Raw genomic sequence first — 25,727 nt, forward strand, 5'->3', positions numbered from 1 at the left:
GGACACTAAACAAATATAACTTACTATACCCACTCCAAACTGTATTAACTCAGGGAAGGTGCTGGACACTAAACATATATAATTTACTATTTCCACTCCAAACTGTATTAACTCCGGGAAGGTGCTGGACACTAAACATAATCATTTACTATTCCCATTCCAAACTACATTAACTCAGGGAAGATGCTGGACACAAAACATATCTAATTTACTATTCCCACTAAAAACTACATTGACTCAGGTAAGGTGCTGGACACTAAACATATATCATTTACTATTCCCACTCCAAAGTGCATTAACTCAGGGAAGGTGTTGGACAATAAACAAATATAATTTACTATTCCCACTCCAAACTACACAAAACTCAGGGAAGGTGCTGGAAACTAAACATATGTATTTACTATTCCCACTCCAAAATAGAAAAAGTCAGGGAAGGTGCAGGACACTAAACATATATAATTTACTATTCCTACTCCAAACTGCATTAACTCAGGGAAGGTGCCGGACAGTATCATATATAATTTACTATTCCCATTCTAAACTGTATGAACTCAGGGAAGGTGCTGGACACTAAACATATATAATTTACTATTCCCACTCCAAACTGCATTAACTCAGGGAAGGTGATGGGTACTAAACGTATTTGATTTACCTCTCCCACTCTAAACTAGAGAAAGTCAGGTAAGGTGCTGGACACTAAACCTATATAGTTTACTATTCCCATTCCAAACTGCATTAACTCAGGGAAGGTGCTGGACACTAAACAAATATAATTTACTATTCCAACTCCAAACAAAAAAAAGTCAGGGAAGGTGCTGGACACTAAACATATATAATGTACTATTCCCACTCCAAACTGTATTAACTCAGGGAAGGTGCTGGACACTACACATATATAATATACTATTCCCACTCCAAACTGCATTAACTCAGGGAAGGCGCTGGACACTAAACATACAATTTACTATTCCCACTACAAACTCTATTAACTCAGGGAAGGTGCTGGACACTAAACATATATAATTTACTATTCCCACTCCAAACTGTATTATCTAAGGGAAGGTGCTGGACACTAAACAAATATAACTTACTATACCCACTCCAAACTGTATTAACTCAGGGAAGGTGCTGGACACTAAACATATAATTTACTATTTCCACTCCAAACTGTATTAACTCCGGGAAGGTGCTGGGCACTAAACTTATGTAATGTACTACTCCCACTCCAAACTGTATGAACTCAGGGATGGTGCTGGACACTAAAGATACATAATCTACTATTCCCACTCCAAACTGTATTAACTCGGGAAAGGTCCTGAACACTAAACATATATAATTTACTATTCCCACTCCAAAATGCATTAACTCAGGGAAGGTGTTGGACACTAAACAAATATAAGTTACTATTCGTACTCTAAAATACAAAACAACAGGGAAGGTGCAGGACACTAAACAAATATAACTTACTATACCCACTCCAAACTGTATTCACTCAGGGAAGGTGCTGGACACTAAACATATATAATTTACTATTTCCACTCCAAACTGTATTAACTCCGGGAAGGTGCTGGACACCAAACATAATCATTTACTATTCCCATTCCAAACTACATTAACTCAGGGAAGATGCTGGACACAAAACATATCTAATTTACTATTCCCACTAAAAACTACATTGACTCAGGTAAGGTGCTGGACACTAAACATATATCATTTACTATTCCCACTCCAAAGTGCATTAACCCAGGGAAGGTGTTGGACAATAAACAAATATAATTTACTATTCCCACTCCAAACTACACAAAACTCAGGGAAGGTGCTGGAAAATAAACATATGTATTTACTATTCCCACTCCAAAATAGAAAAAGTCAGGGAAGGTGCAGGACACTAAACATATATAATTTACTATTCCTACTCCAAACTGCATTAACTCAGGGAAGGTGCCGGACAGTATCATATATAATTTACTATTCCCATTCCAAACTGTATGAACTCAGGGAAGGTGCTGGACACCAAACATATATAATTTACTATTCCCACACCAAACTGCATTAACTCAGGGAAGGTGATGTGCACTAAACATATTTGATTTACTACTCCCACTCTAAACTAGAGAAGGTCAGGTAAGGTGCTGGACACTAAACCTATATAGTTTACTATTCCCACTCCAAACTGCATTAACTCAGGGAAGGTGCTGGACACTAAACAAATATAATTTACTATTCCAACTCCAAACTACAAAAAAGTCAGGGAAGGTGCTGGACACTAAACATATATAATGTACTATTCCCACTCCAAACTGTATTAACTCAGGGAAGGCGCTGGACACTAAACATACAATTTACTATTCCCACTCTAAACTCCATTAACTCAGGGAAGGTGCTGGACACTAAACATATATAATTTACTATTCCCACTCCAAACTGTATTAACTCAGGGAAGGTGCTGGACACTAAACATATAATTTACTATTTCCACTCCAAACTGTATTAACTCCGGGAAGGTGCTGGACACTAAACATAATCATTTACTATTCCCATTCCAAACTACATTAACTCAGGGAAGATGCTGGACACTAAACATATCTAATTTACTATTCCCACTCTAAACGGTATTAACTCATGGAAGGTGCTGGACACTAAACATATTTAATTTACTATTCCCACTCCAAAGTGCATTAACTCAGGGAAGGTGTTGGACAATAAACAAATATAATTTACTATTCCCACTCCAAACTACACAAAAGTCATGGAAGGTGCTGGACACTAAACATATGTATTTACTATTCCCACTCCAAAATAAAAAAAAGTCAGGGAAGGGGCAGGACACTAAACATATATAATTTACTATTCCTACTCCAAACTGCATTAACTCAGGGAAAGTGCCGGACAGTAAACATATATAATTCACTATTCCCACTCCAAACTGTATGAACTCAGGGAAGGTGCTGGACACCAAACATATATAATTTACTATTCCCTCTCCAAACTGCATTAACTCAGGGAAGGTGATGGGCACCAAACCTATTTGATTTACTACTCCCACTCCAAACTAGAGAAAGTCAGGGAAGGTGCTGGACACTAAACCTATATAGTTTACTATTCCCACTCCAAACTGCATTAACTCAGGGAAGGTGCTGGACACTAAACAAATATAATTTACTATGGACGACACATGGGGATGGCTCCGGAGTTCCACGCCGCCAGATAGCTGTCGTGACTTGTGGCCCCACCCTTCCTCGACAGTGGCAGTCATCGTGGTAATGGCGTGCAGTGGAGCGGCACGAAACGAGCGGCGTGCTGGAGCTACCGCCCAGTAATTCCGGGGAATTGAGTATGAGGTTTTAGGCTGTGAGCTTTTTGGAGCAACTGCAAGTTTTGACATCCGGAGATCCGTGGTGCAGGGATTCTTGAGCGAGTGTGCCTCTCGCCCCTTCCCGCCCTTGATGTGCTGTTTCTGTGGCGTTTTCATGCAGTGAAGGCTCGTGGCTGCAGGAGCTGGGGCAGGAGCAGCATTTAAGTTTCGTCCCTTTCTGGAAGTCCATGTGAGTCCACAAGAGCCCTTACTGAGAGATAGGCGGTCCAGACACTCAGAAATGAGAAAGGTCAGGCGAGGGGGAGAGAAAGGGGGCATATGGACTGCTTATTTATTACTGCCCTTAAGTTCAAAATCTCGAGCCCGCTACTAGGACAATGGGGAGACAACTGAAAGATAGTGAAGATAGTGAAGAGACAAGCAAAACTGCCAACATGGAAACAACTGCCCGTCTCAAGAGTAAAACTCGCCTAGCTCTAGCTAGAAAAGCTACACGGATAGCTGCCAAAGAAAGAGATAAGGGCAAAAAGGTAAGCGTGGGCGTAGTTCGCGGAGTAGCGCTACGTGAAGCTACGCGAAGTGCACTTCGCACTACGCGAACTTCACGTAGCACTACGCGAGCTGCGTAGTAGCATGTTCGCACTGTGCAAGATGCGTTTTCAATGATTGCACAGTGCGAACAAGCATCCGGCACTGTGCAAGCATTGAAAACGGCATCTTGCACAGTGTGAGCTGTAGTTTTCTGCTGCTCGAGGAGATTATTACTCGAGCGGCAGCTTTCTCAACGCGAACAGGTAGTTTCTCATTGAGAGCGGTCGCGAGCATGCGCAACCACTCACAATGAGAAACCTGACCTCCTCGCATTGAGAATCTCGCCGGGATGTCATTTTGCTTGCTCGCGGTCGCGAACATGACATTCAGGACCGCGAACAAGCAAAAAATGAGCGCTGCACTACGCTACGCTGCACTATGCATGTTCGCACTGTGCTACGTGCCGCTCGCATAGTGCGAAGTTGCAAAAACTTCGCAAACTCCGCGAGCGGAGCGTAGTGCTTCGCCCAGGGTTACAAAAAGGGAGAAGGAAACTCTGTATCTCCCACTCCGGGGAAGGATATAACGCTAGAGAGCTCAGAAGATGAACTTCATGTCACTTTAACCTCTCCACCAAATGAAGGGGCAGGAGAAGCAACTACAGGGGGGGGCACATAGAAGATGTAACAGAAAATACCTCAGCTTTATTAGAAAATGTGACAGAGGTTGAGCCATCTCCGGGCGAGAAAAGTATGAGCAGGGTGAAAGAGATGAGAGACTTTCCCCTGTTTGGAAAAAAGATTGCTCACATTCCTCAAACACCAGCAGTTCCGCTCGAAAAGAACCCCGTAATTCTAGCTTCATCCCAAGTAGCAGTGGTAGTGCATGAACAAATAGATTCTCCCCTGAAATCGCCTGAGAATACAATACAAGCTATTTCAAAAGCTCCTCAACTAACTGCGACAAATTGCTCTGAGGTGGCAGCCAGGTCTGATTCAAGTAGTGCAGTTTCTGGAGCGGAGGCGAGTTTGAGCATAATCAGCGAAGAACCAAGGATAGTGATACTATCAAAGCAGATTCCATCATCAGTGGCAGTTCTACAATCTCCCTCTCGTCCACCTGCTATATTGCTTCAAGAAGGGGCTTTAAGGGGCTCAACATCTGCAATATCATCACCTGTAACTCCGTTATCTCATAAGGGGAAAGGTGACAGCTCTGAAAAGGAAATGAGCTACCAAATCGACATTCGCGAGATGTTGAACCTAATTCTCAATGAGATTCGTGAGATAAAGGTGAACCAGCAAGTCGAGATAGCCGCCCTGCATTCCAGGCTGGAAAAATTCGAAGAGTCGATGTCAGGACTCCCTATCAGATTACATGAGGCGGAGGAAAGAATCTTGGCTCTTGAAGATCACATAAATCAAGCAAGAGTAGACGCTAAAGAGGTAGCAAGTAAAAAGTGCCTCCTGGAGAGTAAACTCGAAAACAAGCTTGAGGAACTTGAGAATCATTCCCAAAGATCCAACTTAAGGATAGTAGGGGTTCCTGAGGGCCTTGAAGGTTCAAACACGCTTCAGTGGGTCAACTCTTTTATCCATCAAAATGTATTACCAGAGTTTGAGGGGGACTTAACTATTATGAGAGCTCATCGGGTTCCGGCACAGAGATTCGCAAACTCAACCTTCCCCAGAACTATCCTGATGAATTTTGTGGATTACAGGATCAAGGAAAAAATTCTATCTAAGGCATTCCAGCAGAGACCATTTTCAGTTACCGAGACAATCAAATGTAGAATTTTTTCTGACATGACTGCCACAGCAGCGCGTCGCAGGAAAGAAATCGTTAAAATCCTCCACCTCTTCAAATTGAATGGCGCACAAGCTTCAATTGCTCAACAATCGAAATTAAAAGTCCTTGTGAAGGGAAAGTTTTATATGTTTTCCGGCCTTGAGGAAGCACAGTCTCTCCTCAAGGAGATCTCTTCAGAGGCAAATGTTTGAGCAGTATGTAGCAGTGTGTTGAATAGTGGTTGAGCTTGAGGAAAGTGTGGAAATAGGTTGCTTTCCTATTTGCTGAAGGCAAGTTCACTAGCTGTCTGAAATATGGGACACGATAGAAACTAGCGGGCCCTTTGGGTCGTGATAAGCCTCTACTTATGTATGTGATTTGCTTGCTCTGCTTTGTTATCTTAATGGTATTAGAATAGTATCAATTTCACTTTTTTGTCACACAGGGTGTGACAGGAAGACACCCAGGTTAGTAGGAAGGGGGGAAATGTGGTTTGCATGGGGGGGATGGAAGGTTCCACATTTCAGGGGGTTGGGGGTTCACCAGGGGTAGGAGAGGGGGGGTTGGGGGGAATGCAGTAAAAAAGAGCACGAGTCTTAGGCAGGGTCAGTACTTAATTCTGGATGTAGGAATTAAAGTTGAGAGAATTTTAATTTGGAAATGAATAAATGTAGTATCTTATCAGTTAATGCCAATGGTGTTTTAAACAAACAGAAATATGGCGCTCTCATTAAATGGTCAGTATCTCAGAATCCCCATGTGTTATTTCTCCAAGAGACCCACCTAAAATCCAACGCCCCTAATTTGTTTATTCCGAAATATTTTTCTCACACGCTTTTTGCGTCAGCTGGGGTAGCCCAGAGAGGTGTTTCTATTTACTTTTCCAGAAGACTATCTTAGGAAGTCGTAAAGATTCGAAGGGATCCTAAGGGGAGATAGTTATGGGTCGTTGCTAGAATACAGGCGAAGGTTATGAATTTTGTGAACTACTATGGGCAGCTATCTGATGAGGTGTCAAGCATCTTAGAAATTAATGATCTTCTGAGGGGGGCTCCTGGGCAGCTTATCTTGGGAGGAGATTTCAACTATATACAAGATTTAAAAAAAGATACCTCTAATAAAAATAAGAAACAACTAAAACCCAATACTAAAAAAGTTTTGGGCGCTTTTATTTCGGAATACCAACTCATAGACCCATGGCGCTCTATGAACCCAGATGGGGAATCCTTTTTCTGCTATTCGCATCGCTTCCGGACGGCATCCAGAATCGATTTTTTTATATCAAGATCCATTCAGACCCTAGGCTCATCTATTGGGTGTAATCCCTTTTCCGATCATGGGAAGGTAGAACTAGAAGTTATTCTTGGAGTAGGGGGCAAGGACCAATCCAGGTGGCAGCTGGACCGTACCCTGCTCCAGAATCAGGATTGGGTGGCTGGTTTTGGCGAATGGATTACGGAATACTTTAAAACCAATAATGACACGGCAGAACCATTTTCGGTTTGGGAGGGATTTAAGGCGGAAGCTCACGGCCAGATAATATCCTATACATCTGTACAAAAAATATCTATGCTCCAAAAGGCTGTAGATAAAGAACATGCCCTACAGTTCCACCTACGCCCGAATCATTTGGAGCAAGCAAAGGTGGAGTTAAGAGATGTCTTTATACTGGAAGAGATTAACAGCTCTAGAACCTTTCAGCAAAGGGTTTATGAGGATAGCCAGTTGGTAGGGAAGCTCCTGGCTAATTCTGTGAGAAAAAGACAGGAATCTGCCTTGATAGTTAAAATAAGAGATTCTATGATTGTCCAAGAGATAGTGGACAATGACCTGATTCAAAGGGCCTTTCTGGAGCACTTTGGCCGTATATACACTACTGAATATCTTGTGGGGAAGGATCAGATACAGGATTATTTCGCAAACATAGAAATTCCAAAGATCACGGCCAATCGGGCTACACAACTAGGGCTTGAAATTAGTACAGGGGAAATAGCAGATGCTATTAAAGCAACAGCAGGGGCGAAGGCTTGCGGGCAAGACGGGTTTCCAATTGAATGTTATAAAATCTTTTTATAGGATCAATTGACACCCCTTAAGAATCTATTTAATTATATTAAACTAGAAGGATTGGTACCTGTGTCCTTTAAAGAAGCAACAATAATATCCTTTGTTAAAAAAGATAAAAATCCATAAGATATTAACTCTTATAGGCCTATTAGCCTTTTGAATTCAGACTATAAAATCCTAATGAAAATCTGAGAGCGTCGCTTTGTGTATGCTGCGCAGGAAGTTATACACAGCGATCAGTCAGGATTCATAGCAGGCCGTTCAATGGCTTCCAATACTGAATTTTTAATTCAGGCACTGGAATATTTTAATATCAATTCAACCCCAGCGTGTATTTTAATGGTCGAAGCGGAAAAAGCGTTCAACCTGGTAAATTGGGCAACCCTGTTTTATTCCCTTGCCCAATTCGGGTTTCCAGAGCAAGTGATCAAGATGCTGCGGAACATCTATCAAGGTGCTTCTGCGCAGGTTATAATAAACTCGAATAAGGCCGGTTCAATCAAAGTCAATCGAGGGACTAGGCAGGGGTGCCCTTTGTCTCCTTTACTTTTAACTTTTTTTATCGAGCCCCTAGTGATCAAAATTAGAAACAATCCTGCAATTTTTCCCCCTATCCCCGGGATGGCGAAGCTCAAGCTTTTCGCGGATGACATCATTCTTTATTTGAAGCAAAATAAAGAGAATATAGAAATCATATTAAGGGAATTTAAAGCATACGAACAAATAGGAGGTTACAAAATAAATGCTAAGAAGACGGAGGTTCTCGCTCTAAACACCAACCTTAGCCCTTTTCCATCTTGCTTACGTGTCCAGGCTCCAAGCCGGGACCCTGTTAGATACTTAGGCATATATGTGACCTGCGAATATCACCAGCTTTACCTTCTCAACTATGTGAGAACGAAAAATAGGATTAAGGGTCTTCTCGCCCAATGGCTTTTACTCCCACTCACCTTGATTGGCAGGGTATCTTTGATTAAGATGTCGATTTTACCCTTGTTAACCCCTTGCATGCTGATGACGGCCCCCAGCCGTCATGCACTACAGTGCTCGTGTGCTGATGACGGCTGGGGCCGTCATGACTGCACCCGCCCTCAAATCTTCAGCACAGGAGCGGAATCGCGGCAGCATGGAAGGGGTTAATATTCCTGTTTTGTAAGTTCCAATCAAATTGAATTCTACCTTTTTTAAAGACATGGAAACTGTGATCAGAAGTTTTGTTTGGGGGGGGAAGCACCTAGGGTTAAGTTGTCCGTGATCCAACTCCCAGCTGAACAGGGGGGACTGGCTCTGCCCCATTTTAAAACATATTATGAGGCAACCTTTCTTGATATAGTGGCAGGTCTGATAGGTTCAAAAACAATCGTGACAGCTTCTTCTTAGTAAAAATGATGCAAGAGGCGGATTCTCAAGTCCAGGTATTTTTAAAGATTGCAAAGTTCCCAAAAAGGACAAGATATAAGACTATGAAAGAATATTTATCTAGATTGAAGTCCTTTTTTAAGAAAAATCATATTTCCTTAGCCTCCCAGTTTTTAAGCCTACGAGAATGTTTTTGTCTGGGCCTCCAAATTAGAAACAACCATATAATAAATTGGGAGAATTTGGGATTTTGGGAGTTAAGGCACTTCGTTGTTCAGAATAGAATTATTACATGGCAAGAAGTGCTGGCCAGAGTAAGTACTCCCGGGCGACCAATGTTTTTTGAATATTTACAAATTGTCCACTTTCTAAGAAGAGATATAGGTGGACTTCTCGACTCGACGAGTGAGATGGTAACACTTCTGTATGAAGCTAAAATCAGCGGTATAGGGAATTGGTACAAGAGGCTCCATTGTGACGGGCAATTAGCTATGAGAGATCGCCATCTGGATAAAATAAGTAGCCTAACACAATGTAATTTAACACACAAAGATTGGGAAACCGTAAGCTTGTTGGGCTATAAATCATTGCGTGCCGCTAATTTTAAGAGGATGGCTATCCTGTCCCGCTGGCTAGCGTATTAGACTCTGGAGGCACTTGGGAAAAGGTTCCCGGAGGTTGGGAATAAGTGCTTCAGATGCCAAGCTGACGGCCAGGGTGGTTGGCTTCATATTTTTTTCACTTGTCCTCAGCTGAAACCTTTCTGGGAGGCCATTCTCTCAGATATTGAGGCGGCTATAGGGAAAACACTTCTGCCCTCGGTCGAATTGGCCCTCTTTGGTATATGTAATGACAGAGGGTTATTTAGAGATGCTGAGGAAATGTTTGTATTTATTTCTTGCGCTGTTGCCCGGTCCCTAATACTCCAAAATTGTAAATCAAAGGAAGTTCCATCCCATTTGAAATGGCTTAACAAAATGAGGAGGTCATGGAATTTCGAAAAAGCTTATGCTAGTAGAGTGGCAGCAGTTAGGAGATTTGATAAGAACTGGAAGCATTTTGAGAATCTAGAGGAAATAAGGGGGGGCTAAGCTAGAACTTAGATTGAATACTGATAATAGGTCTAAATCATTCTTAAGCAGTCTCGAAGTGTTGGTAGGTTCTATTAATAAGTCACAAGCGCACTTTTTTTCTGTGGTATTTGCACTATTAGTAATTCTTAAGCACTAGCACTTTGTTTCCGGTTGGATTGTACTGTATTGCATTTGCACTTTATGATCGAATTTTGCGGATGTTGCACATTGCTTGTATTTGAAAATTTATATATATAGTTTTATTAACAGTGACTGCTTATGGCTTTAAAGTATTCAAAAATCCTCCCTTTCATTCAGCTTTTAATAGAAGAAGCTTTTAAATATTCTGTATTCGTCTCCATTGTTCAAATTGTCCATATATGTTTTGTACCTTAACTATGCTCTGCTCAATAAAAAATTTAAAATATATATATATATATAATTTACTATTCCAACTCCAAACTACAAAAAAGTCAGGGAAGGTGCTGGACACTAAACATATATAATGTACTATTTCCACTCCAAACTGAATTAACTCAGGGAGGGTGCTGGACACTAAACATATATATTATACTATTCCCACTCCAAAATGCATTAACTCAGTGAAGGCGCTGGAAACTAAACATACGATTTACTATTCCCACTCCAAACTGTATTAACTCAGGGAAGGTGCTGGACACTAAACTTATATAATTTACTATTCCCCACTCCAAACTTTATGAACTCAGGGAAGGTGCTGGACACTAAACATATATAATTTACTATTCCCACTCCAAACTGTATTAACTCAGGGAAGTTGCTGGACACTAAACATATATAATTTACTATTCCCACTCCAAACTTTATTAACTCAGGGAAGGTGTTGGACACTAAACATATATCATTTACTATTCCCACTCCAAACTGGATTAAGTCAGGGAAGGTGCTGGACACTAAACATATATAATTTACTATTCCCACACCAAACTAGAAAAAGTCAGGGAAGGTGCTGGACACTATACATAATATTTTACTATTCCCACTACAAACTTCATCAACTCAGGGAGGGCGCTGGATACTAAACTTATATAATTTACTATTCCCACCCCAAACTATATCAACTCAAGAAAAATGTACACAAATATACTCATAAAATGTAATATTCCCAACAAAATTACATATATACAAATAAAATAATACACAATGTACATATATATTAAAATATTTCCAATTATAAAAACGTGTCCAAAAGAATGTGACTTTTTAAATTGTTAATTGTAATATTTTTAAATTAAACTATAAAAAGAAATTAAAAAATTAAAAAATATTGGGGGTCATTACGATGGCGGGCAGACTCTCATGGTAGGAATCGGGACCGCCCGCCATGCAAGCGGCGGTCCCATACTCTAAATTAGGAATCGACCACCGCCATTGTGGTCGCATCTTGCAATTTAACATTGCGGCAGGTGCTGCTGACTGCAGCACCCGCCTTTAAGTTAAAAATGCAGGTTGTGCATTTTACTGCACTACGTAGCAGGCACCACACGGTGCCTGCCACTGAGTGCAGGGAAATGTAGAGGGGTTCCATGGGTATCCCGCCAGTGCAGCCACATCTCCCCCAACACAAGGGGGCCCACAACAGGCCCCCGAAACCAGTCCCCGCCAGCCTGTGAATGGCGGTTCAACCACCATACACCGATTGACGGGGATGCAGCATTGTAATTTGGAGAACGGTGCCGTGTAGGCGCTGCCACCATTGTACGGATGCTGACTGCTCTGCCAGGCAATCGGACCAATTGCCTGTGGCTGATCCATGTCGGGTGGTCTTTGCGCCCTCCACGGCGGGCCAGATAGCCCCCACCAGCCTTATTTGGCAAGGGGGAAATCGCGGAACAATGGCTGGAGGACCACCACAGCACGGCTGTTGTTGGCAGGCATTCCACCATCCTAACAACCCCCATAGTTATTAATTGGTATACCGATAGATTTCTTTCAGGAAAATCAAGATCTGTGGGCCCTTTTAATAACCAATGTCTTTAACAGTAGAGCTAAAGTTGGCCCTCCGCCTTCCTGGAAGACCAGTATAATCATTCTTATACATGAAAAAGGGGACAGGGAAAAACAGCAGAACTATAGGCTAATTTCTCTGTTAGACACAACTGTTTTTTTTTCTGTTAGATACAACTGTTAAGCTCATAAGTCGACTGCTTCTATATAGGCCGGAAGGGTGGGTGCGAGAGAAGAATATTTGAGTGCAGGCATAGTATGGATTTCAAAGAGGCAAGGGCACGATAGACTAGTGCTTGAATCTGTCATTAACCATAGATAAATATACCAGAGTGAAGGGTGACAAGATCTCTATGGCCTTTATGGATCTATCAGCAGGATGTGACTGCGTGAGCCCCTCTAAACTATGGTAGATGATGGAGTCGATGGGGATTGACCCGGCTATAAGTAATAGCATTTGCAAATTATATTTCCATACCACTGCATGTGTTCGCTATAGCAAAAACGGGGCGTGCACCCGCTTTTTCAAAATTGCCATGGGAGTAAGGCAGGGGTGCATCCTTGTCCATTTCTTTTCTCCAAAAACAACAGTTGAAGGACAGAATGCAGAACAATGTCATACATTCATCCCAGTACAGAGATTTGGGCCTAAATCCATCGTTTTTTTTGCACTCCACACCACCCCAGTTCAGACATGGCCATATGAAAAACAGCCTTGACCCTGTGCCTCATGGGAACAGTCCAGCCCGAACTACCTAGCCATGTCTTCCTTGGACCAGAATGAAGCATCCTAGGACCGGTTTCTGGCTATCAGCTGTCATCAGCCAGGATAGCTTGACTCCAGTGGTGTGGAGAGCACGGGGACTCACGTCTGAGCATACCCTTCCCACTCGGGGTGACAAATGCAAAAACAACAGTTGATGGACAGAATGCAGAACAATGTCATACATTCACCCCAGTACAGAGATCTGGGCCTAAATCTATCGTTTTTTGCACTCCACACCACCCCAGTCCAGACATGGCCATATGCAAATCAGCCTTGACCCTGTGCCTCATGGGAACAGTCCAGCCCGAAGTGCCAAGCCATGTCTTCCCGGGACCCGAATCAAGCATCCTAGGACTGGTTTCTGGCTATCAGCCGTCATCAGCCAGGATAGCTTGACTCCAGTGGTGTGGAGAGCACGGGACTCAAGTGAGCATACCCTTCCCACTCGGGGTGACAAATGAAAAAACAACAGTTGATGGACAGAATGCAGAACAATGTCATACATTCCCCCCAGTACAGAGATCTGGGCGTAAATCCATTGTTTTTTTGCGCTCCACACCACCCCAGTTCAGACATGGCCATATGCAAATCAGCCTTGACCCTGTGCCTCATGGGAACAGTCCAGCCCGAACTGCCAAGCCATGTCTTCCCGGGACCCGAATCAAGCATCCTAGGACTGGTTTCTGGCTATCAGCCTTCATCAGCCAGGATAGCTTGACTCCAGTGGTGTGGAGAGCACTGGACTCAAGTCTGAGCACACCCTTCCCACTCGGGGTGACAAATGCAAAAACAACAGTAGATGGACAGAATGCAGAATAATGTCATACATTCACCCCAATGCAGAGATCGGGGGCCTAAATGCATCATTTTTTGCACTCCACACCACCCCAGTTTAGACATGGCCATATGCAAATCAGCCATGACCCTGTGCCTCATGGGAATAGTCCAGCCCAAACTGCCAAGCCATGTCTTCCCTGGACCGGAATCAAGCATCCTAGGACCGGTTTCTGGCTATCAGCCATCATCAGCCAGGATAGCTTGATTCCAGTGGTGTGGAGAGCACGGGACTCACGTCTGAGCATACCCTTCCCACTCAGGGTGACAAATGCATAAACAACAATTGATGGACAGAATGCAGAACAATGTCATACATTCACCCCAGTACAGAGATCTGGGCCTAAATCCATCGTTTTTTTGCACTCCACACCACCCCAGTTCAGACATGGCCATATGCAAATCAGCCTTGACCCTGAGCCTCATGGGAACAGTCCAGCCCGATCTGCCAAGCCATGTCTTCCCTGTACCCGAATCAAGCATCCTAGGACTGGTTTCTGGCTATCAGTCGTCATCAGCCAGGATAGCTTGACTCCAGTGGTGTGGAGAGCACGGGACTCACGTCTGAGCATACCCTTCCCTCTCGGGGTGACAAATGAAAAATCAACAGTTGGTGGACAGAATGCAGAACAATGTCATACATTTAACCCAGTACAGAGATCTGGGCCTAAATCCATCGTTTTTTTGCACTCCACACCACCCCAGTTCAGACATGGCCATATGCAAATCAGCCTTGACCCTGTGCCTCATGGGAACAGTCCAGCCCAAACTGCCAAGCCATGTCTTCCCTGGACCGGAATCAAGCATCCTAGGACCGGTTTCTTTCTTTCAGCCGTCATCAGCCCGGATAGCTTGATTCCGGTGGTGTGGAGAGCGTGGGACTCACGACTGAGCATACCCTTCCCACTCGGGGTGACAAATGCATAAACAACAGTGGATGGACAGAATGCAGAACAATGTCATACATTCACCCCAGTACAGAGATCTGGGCCTAAAACCATCGTTGTTTTGCACTCCACACCACCCCAGTTCAGACATGGCCATATGCAAATCAGCCTTGACCCTGTGCTTCATGGGAACAGTCCAGTCCGAACTGCCAAGCCATGTCTTCCCTGGACCGGAATCAAGCATCCTAGTACCGGTTTCTGGCTATCAGCCATCATCAGCCAGGATAGCTTGACTCCAGTGGTGTGCAGAGCACGGGACTCACGTCTGAGCATACCTTTCCCACTCAGGGTGACAAATGCAAAAACAACAGTTGATGGACAGAATGCAGAACAATGTCATACACTCACCCCTGTACAGAGATCTGGGCCTAAATCCATCGTTTTTTTGCACTCCACACCACCTCAGTTCAGACATGGCCATATGCAAATCAGCCTTGACCCTGTGCTTCATGGGAACAGTCCAGTCCGAACTGCCAAGCCATGTCTTCCCTGGACCGGAATCAAGCATCCTAGTGCCGGTTTCTGGCTATCAGCCATCATCAGCCAGGATAGCTTGACTCCAGTGGTGTGGAGAGCACGGGACTCACGTCTGAGCATACCCTTCCCACTCGGGGTGACAAATGCAAAAACAACAGTTGATGGACAGAATGCAGAACAATGTCATACATTCACCCCAGTACAGAGATCTGGGCCTAAATCTATCGTTTTTTGCACTCCACACCACCCCAGTCCAGACATGGCCATATGCAAATCAGCCTTGACCCTGTGCCTCATGGGAACAGTCCAGCCTGAAGTGCCAAGCCATGTCTTCCCGGGACCCGAATCAAGCATCCTAGGACTGGTTTCTGGCTATCAGCCATCATCAGCCAGGATAGCTTGACTCCAGTGGTGTGGAGAGCACGGGACTCAAGTGAGCATACCCTTCCCACTCGGGGTGACAAATGAAAAAACAACAGTTGATGGACAAAATGCTGAACAATGTCATACATTCACCCCAGTACAGAGATCTGGGCCTAAATCCATTGTTTTTTTGCGCTCCACACCACCCCAGTTCAGACATGGCCATATGCAAATCAGCCTTGACCCTGTGCCTCATGGGAACAGTCCAGCCCGAACTGCCAAGCCATGTCTTCCCGGGACCCGAATCAAGCATCCTAGGACTGGTTTCTGGCTATCAGTCGTCATCAGCCAGGATAGCTTGACTCCAGTGGTGTGGAGAGCACGGGACTCACGTCTGAGCATACCCTTCCCTCTCGGGTGACAAATGAAAAAACAACAGTTGGTGGACAGAATGCAGAACAATGTCATACATTTAACCCAGTACAGAGATCTGGGCCTAAATCCATCGTTTTTTTGCACTCCACACCACCCCAGTTCAGACATGCCCATATGAAAATCAGCCTTGACCCTGTGCCTCATGGGAACAGTCCAGCCCAAACTGCCAAGCCATGTCTTCCCTGGACCGGAATCAAGCATCCTAGGACCGGTTTCTTTATTTCAGCCATCATCAGCCCGGATAGCTTGATTCCGGTGGTGTGGAGAGTGCGGGACACGTGACTGAGCATACCCTTCCCACTCGGGGTGACAAATGCATAAACAACATTGGATGGATAGAGAATGCAGAACAATGTCATACATTCACCCCAGTACAGAGATCTAGGCCTAAAACCATCGTTGTTTTGCACTCCACACCACCCCAGTTCAGACATGGCCATATGCAAATCAGCCTTGACCCTGTGCTTCATGGGAACAGTCCAGTCCGAACTGCCAAGCCATGTCTTCCCTGGACCGGAATCAAGCATCCTAGTACCGGTTTCTGGCTATCAGCCATCATCAGCCAGGATAGCTTGACTCCAGTGGTGTGCAGAGCACGGGACTCACGTCTGAGCATACCTTTCCCACTCGGGGTGACAAATGCAAAAACAACAGTTGATGGACAGAATGCAGAATAATGTCATACATTCACCCCAGTGCAGAGATCGGGGGCCTAAATGCATCATTTTTTGCACTCCACACCACCCCAGTTCAGACATGGCCATATGCAAATCAGCCATGACCCTGTGCCTCATGGGAATAGTCCAGCCCAAACTGCCAAGCCATGTCTTCCCTGGACCGGAATCAAGCATCCTAGGACCGGTTTCTGGCTATCAGCCGTCATCAGCCAGGATAGCTTGATTCCAGTGGTGTGGAGAGCGCGGGACTCACGTCTGAGCATACCCTTCCCACTCAGGGTGACAAATGCATAAACAACAATTGATGGACAGAATGCAGAACAATGTCATACATTCACCCCAGTACAGAGATCTGGGCCTAAATCCATCGTTTTTTTGCACTCCACACCACCCCAGTTCAGACATGGCCATATGCAAATCAGCCTTGACCCTGAGCCTCATGGGAACAGTCCAGCCCGATCTGCCAAGCCATGTCTTCCCTGGACCCGAATCAAGCATCCTAGGACTGGTTTCTGGCTATCAGTCGTCATCAGCCAGGATAGCTTGACTCCAGTGGTGTGGAGAGCACGGGACTCACGTCTGAGCATACCCTTCCCTCTCGGGGTGACAAATGAAAAAACAACAGTTGGTGGACAGAATGCAGAACAATGTCATACATTTAACCCAGTACAGAGATCTGGGCCTAAATCCATCATTTTTTTGCACTCCACACCACCCCAGTTCAGACATGGCCATATGCAAATCAGCATTGACCCTGTGCCTCATGGGAACAGTCCAGCCCAAACTGCCAAGCCATGTCTTCCCTGGACCGGAATCAAGCATCCTAGGACCGGTTTCTTTCTTTCAGCCATCATCAGCCCGGATAGCTTGATTCCGGTGGTGTGGAGAGTGCGGGACACGCGACTGAGCATACCCTTCCCACTCGGGGTGACAAATGCATAAACAACAGTGGATGGACAGAATGCAGAACAATGTCATACATTCACCCCAGTACAGAGATCTGGGCCTAAAACCATCGTTGTTTTGCACTCCACACCACCCCAGTTCAGACATGGCCATATGCAAATCAGCCTTGACCCTGTGCTTCATGGGAACAGTCCAGTCCGAACTGCCAAGCCATGTCTTCCCTGGACCGGAATAAAGCATCCTAGTACCGGTTTCTGGCTATCAGCCATCATCAGCCAGGATAGCTTGACTCCAGTGGTGTGGAGAGCACGGGACTCAAGTCTGATCATACCTTTCCCACTCGGGGTGACAAATGCAAAAACAACAGTTGATGGACAGAATGCAGAACAATGTCATACACTCACCCCTGTACAGAGATCTGGGCCTAAAACCATCGTTTTTTTGCACTCCACACCACCCCAGTTCAGACATGGCCATATGCAAATCAGCCTTGACCCTGTGCCTTATGGGAACAGTCCAGCCCGATCTGCCAAGCCATGTCTTCACTGGACCCGAATCAAGCATCCTAGGACTGGTTTCTGGCTATCAGTCGTCATCAGCCAGGATAGCTTGACTCCAGTGGTGTGGAGAGCACGGGACTCACGTCTGAGCATACCCTTCCCTCTCGGGGTGACAAATGAAAAAACAACAGTTGGTGGACAGAATGCAGAACAATGTCATACATTTAACCCAGTACAGAGATCTGGGCCTAAATCCATCGTTTTTTTGCACTCCACACCACCCCAGTTCAGACATGCCCATATGCAAATCAGCCTTGACCCTGTGCCTCATGGGAACAGTCCAGCCCAAACTGCCAAGCCATGTCTTCCCTGGACCGGAATCAAGCATCCTAGGACCGGTTTCTTTCTTTCAGCCATCATCAGCCCTGATAGCTTGATTCCGGTGGTGTGGAGAGTGCGGGACACGCGACTGAGCATACCCTTCCCACTCGGGGTGACAAATGCATAAACAACAGTGGATGGATAGAGAATGCAGAACAATGTCATACATTCACCCCAGTACAGAGATCTGGGCCTAAAACCATCGTTGTTTTGCACTCCACACCACCCCAGTTCAGACATGGCCATATGCAAATCAGCCTTGACCCTGTGCTTCATGGGAACAGTCCAGTCCGAACTGCCAAGCCATGTCTTCCCTGGACCGGAATCAAGCATCCTAGTACCGGTTTCTGGCTATCAGCCATCATCAGCCAGGATAGCTTGACTCCAGTGGTGTGCAGAGCACGGGACTCACGTCTGAGCATACCTTTCCCACTCGGGGTGACAAATGCAAAAACAACAGTTGATGGACAGAATGCAGAACAATGTCATACACTCACCCCTGTACAGAGATCTGGGCCTAAATCCATCGTTTTTTTGCACTCCACACCACCCGATGTTCAGACATGGCCATATGCAAATCAGCCTTGACCCGTGTGCCTCAAGGGAACAGTCCAGCCCGAACTGCCAAGCCATGGCTTCCCTGGACCGGAATCAAATGCAAAAACAACAGCTGGGGTGTATCATTATCTGTGCTTTTATGATCTGTGTTTTAATTGATCGAATAAAGAATTTATTGATTGATTGATTGAGTGACAGAATCAGGATCTCCTGCCAGTGCTAGACAACCTGGTTAAGATCTATGTTACGTCAACTGTAGACTGCCTGGAGAAAATGAGGACCTTCCTGCTGGACAAAGAGGATAGCTGGTCTGAATCCCTCAGAGGAGATGTCTACCTTGTGTAATCAGATTCGCTGACTGGGGGCTAAGTAGCTGTTGTTCCCAACTATACAGCAGAAACTGAATCTGTCTTGGGGAAAAAAGGCCCATTCACTGAGGAAAGGATGATGGAAGAATGCTCTGCAGGAGAAAGATGTTAGATGAGGACAATGAAGCTGTTCAGGAAGGAAAAAGAAAGACTAGCCAAATTCCGATTGTGAGGACAACTCTGGAAGGGGGTGCTGTGGCTGGAGCTCAGCACTAGTAAGAAAGTCCAGGTGCTCAGAATAAAGTATTTACCACTTCCCTAGTAGCCTTCCCGGAACTAACTCTGGGTCATATTATCAAGACAGGCGATAAAATTATCGCTGTTTTAGCGGCAGAAAACTGCCGCTAAAACGGCGATAATGGGCTTGATAATATGCTCTATGGAATTCCAATAGAAGCCCATGTTAAATATGAAGGACATCTAACATGGGCTTCAATTGGAATTCCATAGAGCATATTATCAAGCCCATTATCGCCTGTCTTGATAATATGCCCCTTTATGCCTTAGAGTCTCTGAGCCTGGTGGAGTTGAGAGAGTCCTGAGGGTTGCCCGGCAATCTAGGTATACAAGTTATAAGTCACATAGGAACCGTAGATCCCATATGGAAAAATTGAGCATGGCTGGACTTTTACTTAGCTCTTGGTTGAGAAGCCATTACTCAGTGTTAACATTGATTTTCTCACATCAGGCCAACTTTAGTTTAATGTTTGTCTCTTTGATGAGGGACTTGTTATGGTTAAATAATAATGTTTTAGGTCTCTTTAAAAGGAGGCCTAACGTTAATATTTTGGTAGTGGTAAAACTTATAGATGTGGTTTAACAAACATGAATGTATTGTCAAAGGCAATAGACCATCTGTATTGATTATGATTACATGGACAAAGCCTGGCGATGTTCCTGCAATAGTCCTAATTTGGTATGTAGTGGTTTTCCATATTGTGGCCTGTAGGTGCACAATATGTCATTAGGTACCTTGCAGAGGGGGGCAGTAGGCTAGCTTCATGGGGGCAGATTTATGTTGGGAATGCGCCACGTTTGCGTCACGCAACTGCGGCGTAAACGTGGCGCATCCCTACTACCCATTTACAACGTGACGCATCTAGGCAGATGCGTCACGTTGTAAAGCCCTGCGCCACTTGTGGGCGTTCCGGCGCAGGGTGGACGTTCCGGGGCAGGTGCGCCTTGCAAAAGTGGCTGAGTGAAATCTATAAGATTTCACTCAGTCACTTTCAGGCCAATGCTGCGTCAAAACCCTGCGCCTGCTTGAAGCAGGCGTAGGTCTTGACGCAGCATTCTACAGATGGGGCACCCCCGAGCCTTGCTGGAGCTGCGTCGCGCTTGCGACGCAACTCCAGCAATGCGCCACCTTTATGGCACAGATGCGTCACGCATCTGTGCCGTTTTTGCCCTATGGTGCGCCGCATTGAAAATGCGGCGCACCATGGGTGGCGGAGCAGCGGCGCAAAATGGCTGGCGCATCCCTGGGGATGCGCCAGTTATCATAAATCTGCCCCAAGGTGTTTTCCTCTGTGATAAATCTTCATCTTAGGGTATTTGTTCAACTGTCAAGAAGGCTACTTTGGGAAGGGTATTACATTGTTACCCCCACCATCAACTTGTGTGTGTGAGGTCCCTGGATTGTGCTACCAATAGTCATTGCTGAAGGGGTGTGGTTGGTTCTCACTTTGAGTGACAATCATACAATGACACAAGGAAATCAGTGCCAAACATCTTAAGTTGATACAAATCAGTCCCAGTAACACATGGATGACCTTGGACCACACCTGAAACAGTTTTCACCATTATTGAGTGGCCACCAAGACTTTAGCTTGGCAATAACAGTTAAAAATAACAAAATGGCAGCTTTAGGAATATCAAGAACCCTCTCATAGGGATGATTTACTTTTTAGGTCTCACCTAGGCAGTGCTTACTCTGTCTCTTCGAGCCATGCTGTATTCAGGATATAGGCGTGAAGCTCTGCCCTCTTTCTGCCCAACTTTTTAATTGGCTCCTATCACTGTTTTTTGTAAAAGGTGACTTTTCATTGGTCAACAGGCTTAATAGTACCTCATTTGTACCACCTTTTCTCTTCTTGTAACTAACATCCCATGAGAAAACCCCCTGTAACATGCATGTGTTGTTAACTTGGTATGTTTCATTTACAGCCTCAGAGCATTATTTTTGTAAATGGTTTTCTTCTGCCTACAACAGCAGGCAGGAGAAAGCCATTTAAGAAAATAGTGCTCAGGTGTAATGCATTTTTTAAAATTTAGTGGCCATCTTGACAAGCTAGGATAGGGGATGTGATAAGAAAAGTGAGTATTCTTACAAAATGCATTGTAGTGAATTAAACGTTCATCTCCACATGTATTTGGCGCACATTTCAAAGTTTATGTATTTGATTACGTAAATAGTTCAATATTTCTATGTGAAATTCCAAAAACACCTTGTTAGTTTTTTAAATGCCATGACACGATGCAGTAGTGAAATTAGAAAAACGTAGTCCGATTTGATTTGGGCACCGCACTTGCGTAAGGATGTTCCTCTTCTTAATCTATGAAGTCCAATTCCATCTTCTCCCGGCAGCAGAGGAGGACGAAAGGAGGGGAAAAAAGGGGGATGAGCCCTTTAGCAACCCCACTGGGCGAATCCAATCTCATTCCCTACTTACCCTGCCATGTTCAGCCCTACTGATAACCAATTGGGTACAGGGGACGCCAACCCTTTTAAAACTGGGCCCCACTTTGCTTTGCACTCCCCATTCATGTAGTTCTATGAAAGTGATTACAGCCACCTGCAAACTTGCCCATGAGAAAGGTGACGCGAGTGCCATGGTGTCTGCATCCCTCAAGGCAAAGACAGCATCCAAATTTCCCAGAGGACATGCAGGGGACAAGGACTCCTTGTGCATCAGTGGATATAAAAGATGGTATCCAAAAATATAAATAGTGCACCAAAATCTTAATTGTGCAATTATGGCAAGTGTCTGATTGGTTTTACTCGATGCTCTATTTGAAATTGCAGTTTTCATTAAACACAGGGCTATATGTACGACGAAGTGGCGGAGCATGTCGTCAGCCTCCTGGGCTTAACAACACGCTCCGCTACTTCGGAAACACAAGGCTGCACCATATTTACAAGAATGTGGTGCAGCCTTGCGTTTCCCCATGCTATAGCACTAAGTTTAAGAACTTAGCGCCAACGCAGGCACCCTTGCACCAGAGTGCAAGGGTGTCTGTGTGCAGGGGAGGATTGGTTATGGGTAGGAAGGTGTCCCTTCCCCCAAAGGCTGCCTTCGTCTCCTGCCCCTTCTCATTCTAACCGCACCACTCCACTACGGGTTCAAAGCTCTCGCATTGCTGAAAGTTTGAGCTATTGGCGTTGCATTAATATTAGCAATGTCAAGTGCTCAAACATCCAGTACTGCAAGACTTATTGCCTTGCAAGTGCTTGTTATGGACAGCTCAGCAGTTAGAGAAGGAGTGAGGAACAGCACAAACATAACTCAGGTTAGCTGATGCACCAAATATTTCAAAGAATAAAATGCCACCCTCCCTCATTAATTCACTTGGTGGACAGTCAAAATATTGATTCTTAAATATTGAACTACATTTAGATCGAGTTTTAAATATCTTAGGGACAGAATATCGACAGCAAGAATATCGAACTTAAGGAACTTAATATCGATGTTGCAAATATCGATGTTAGAAATATCGATAGTTAAATTATCGATGTTAATATTATCGATATTTATATTACTGTTATATATTTTAGTATGTATTTTATATGTATGTGTTCTACATATTTTGTTAAGTATTGTACTGTTTTTTTAAATATATGTATACATCTTTTAGAAATTAGTAATTTTGTTAAAACGAAATTTTGCGTGTTAGTACTGTAGCGGGTTCTGGGTTGATAGGGGAAAAGGGTGGGTAGTAATTTAATTATAGTAAATTCAAAATCATTTTAGGAATTATTAATTAATTTTATTTACATTTTGTGTTGCATTTCTGTAGTGGGTTGTGGGTTTATAGGGGAACAGGGTGGGAAGTAATTACGTGTTAATTAAGTAATTATTATTTGTTAAATATCTGTATTAATAATTAATGTATTGTTAATGAATTATTAATTTGTGATTAATTATTATTCATTGATAATTATATTATTTGTATTCATTTATTATTGGAGTGAATTGTGGGTTTATAGGGGAATAGGTTGGGAAGTAATCTGTTTGTAATTAGGTAATTCATTAAAAAAATTGGGTATTGATAATTATTTTTTTTGTTAGTTAATTATTAATTGAATATAAATTTTTATTAAACATTATTTGTCATTTACATAAGCTATTCAACGCTTTTCCTTCTGTTGCACTAAGTGGAGTAAGTATACATATTAATTTATATGTATATGTATAATTTATTTTAACATTATACGTATTAGTTATTATTTTTAAATATGTTTTAGTATTTTTAACTATATTTATGTTAACTATGTGTATTATTTACTTAATTTTACATTATATTAAAACATTTTAAAAAACGATATTTTTAACATCAATATTTTTGACAATGATTTGTTTTTTCCCCAATATTTTTGTACTTAACTTGAGGTGGATTGGACTTCGATATTTTTGACTTCGATATTTTTGTGTCGATATTTTTGTAGGTCGATTTTCTGTCCGTCGATATTCAATTCACTTGGCCTTCATCCACAGTCTCTCTACAGCCAGGACCTTCTATGCGACTGGCTAAATACTTATGTTGAGTGGTTGGGAGTACTTTATTCCATATACATATATACACAAACACACATGTGTGTGTTTAACCCCTTCCACGCTCGTGACGGAACCATTCCGTCACGAGCCACATTGGGGCTGTGCTGGTGATGGAATGTTTCCGTCACGGCCCTGCCGCCGCGCCTGTGCCGAACTGATTTCGCGCCTGCGCAGGGCATTCTATTGAGCGGGCGGGGCCGTGACGGAACCATTCCGTCACAAGCACAGCGCCACCGCGGCTCGTAACGGAGTGGTTCCGTCACGAGCATGGGGGCGCCGTGTGGCCCCCCACCCCTCCAGCGCCGCGGCGGAATTACGGCTGCGGCCAAGGGGTTAAGATACAAGGCAAAGAGCAAAGTGTTAGGTACACAAAGTGTAGGCTCAGAATTATTAGTTACAGTGCTGAGGGTTAAGAGTAATGGGTTGGATCTCACTGTTTTTGCTATGGGCTTATGGATATCTCAATATACATGTTCTTACATTTGCACACTCATCTGTACCTCTATGCCACAACAGAAGTAGCTACTCCAGATGTAGTGCCTGCAGTATATAAACTGCCCATATTAATATTTTTTTCGAGCAACACAGCCATACAACTTGCTGCGCTTCACAAAAGGGAGAGGTCAGGAATGCACCACATTTACCAATATATGACTCATTCCTGTCCTTTGCTTGTGCTGGCTCACCCAAGTGCTGCCTAGCACCAATGCATTCACCCTTGCATTATGCTTCAAGGGTACCTGCATTGCAGACAGGATTCTTTTAGTGCAAAGGGACACCTTCCTGCATAAATCAATCCTTAGAGGCAATTCCCTCTTTCTAAGTGTGCTGCAGACTTGAGTACACTTAGAAAGAGGAAACAACAAGAAGATATTCCTCCTTGTTGCACCTCTGGCAGAAAGGCACACAATTAGGACGCGTGTCCAGGTCTTCCAATGTTGGTAAATCTGAGAATGCATGGGTGGGTGTGTGGGAACACCCTTGCTCCACCCATGTAACGCCACCACCATGCAGTGTAACACAAGGGAACAACTTGCACTGTCTTGTGTTTCACCATATTTACCACGCCACAGAGGGTGGCCTTGTGTGACTAGGTAAATCTGATTCTGGGTTTTGCGCCTCCCCACTTTGCCTTGCATTGTGCAAGGGTGATGCAAAACAGTGATAAATCTGCCCTTCCATATGTTGTATTGCTTAATTTGTGCCTGCGGTTTCCAGTGCTCAGCACCGGCACTTAATTGTTAATTGTCAGCACCCGGCCATAGCGACAGCCCACCATGTGGTGGATTTGTTTTAAATTTTGATACAAATACAGCAACCGTGTTTCTTAAGTCAATATACTCTGAAAACTAATAATACAAGCCTCTTATGCCTTTATTATAGCTTTGTGTGGCCGGAAATTGAATTGTCAAACGTGTAGGATGTCGATGCTTAGGTGATATATTGGTACTGTCAATGTCAGCACTTACAGGGTATGGGTGGTTGAGGCTGCAGGAGCCTTCCAAGAAGGGCCATGGCATTTTTTTTGTTTTACAAATTAAGCACTGAATGTTGCCATCGATGTCGTGGCATACAACCAATTAGGCATGCACATTCAGATGAGTAGCTTCACCCTTCTTA

The 25,727-nt window shown here is 44.1% G+C and overlaps 1 long non-coding RNA gene across 1 annotated transcript in view; it reads left to right on the plus strand.

The window, feature by feature from the left end:
- LOC144783018 (uncharacterized) overlaps window positions 1–25,727 on the plus strand; it is a 621,918-nt gene that overhangs the window by 220,643 nt on the left and 375,548 nt on the right. The window lies entirely within an intron of this gene.

This window comes from Lissotriton helveticus, chromosome 9 (assembly GCF_964261635.1).
Source record: "Lissotriton helveticus chromosome 9, aLisHel1.1, whole genome shotgun sequence".
Classification (NCBI taxonomy): Eukaryota; Metazoa; Chordata; class Amphibia; order Caudata; family Salamandridae; genus Lissotriton; species Lissotriton helveticus.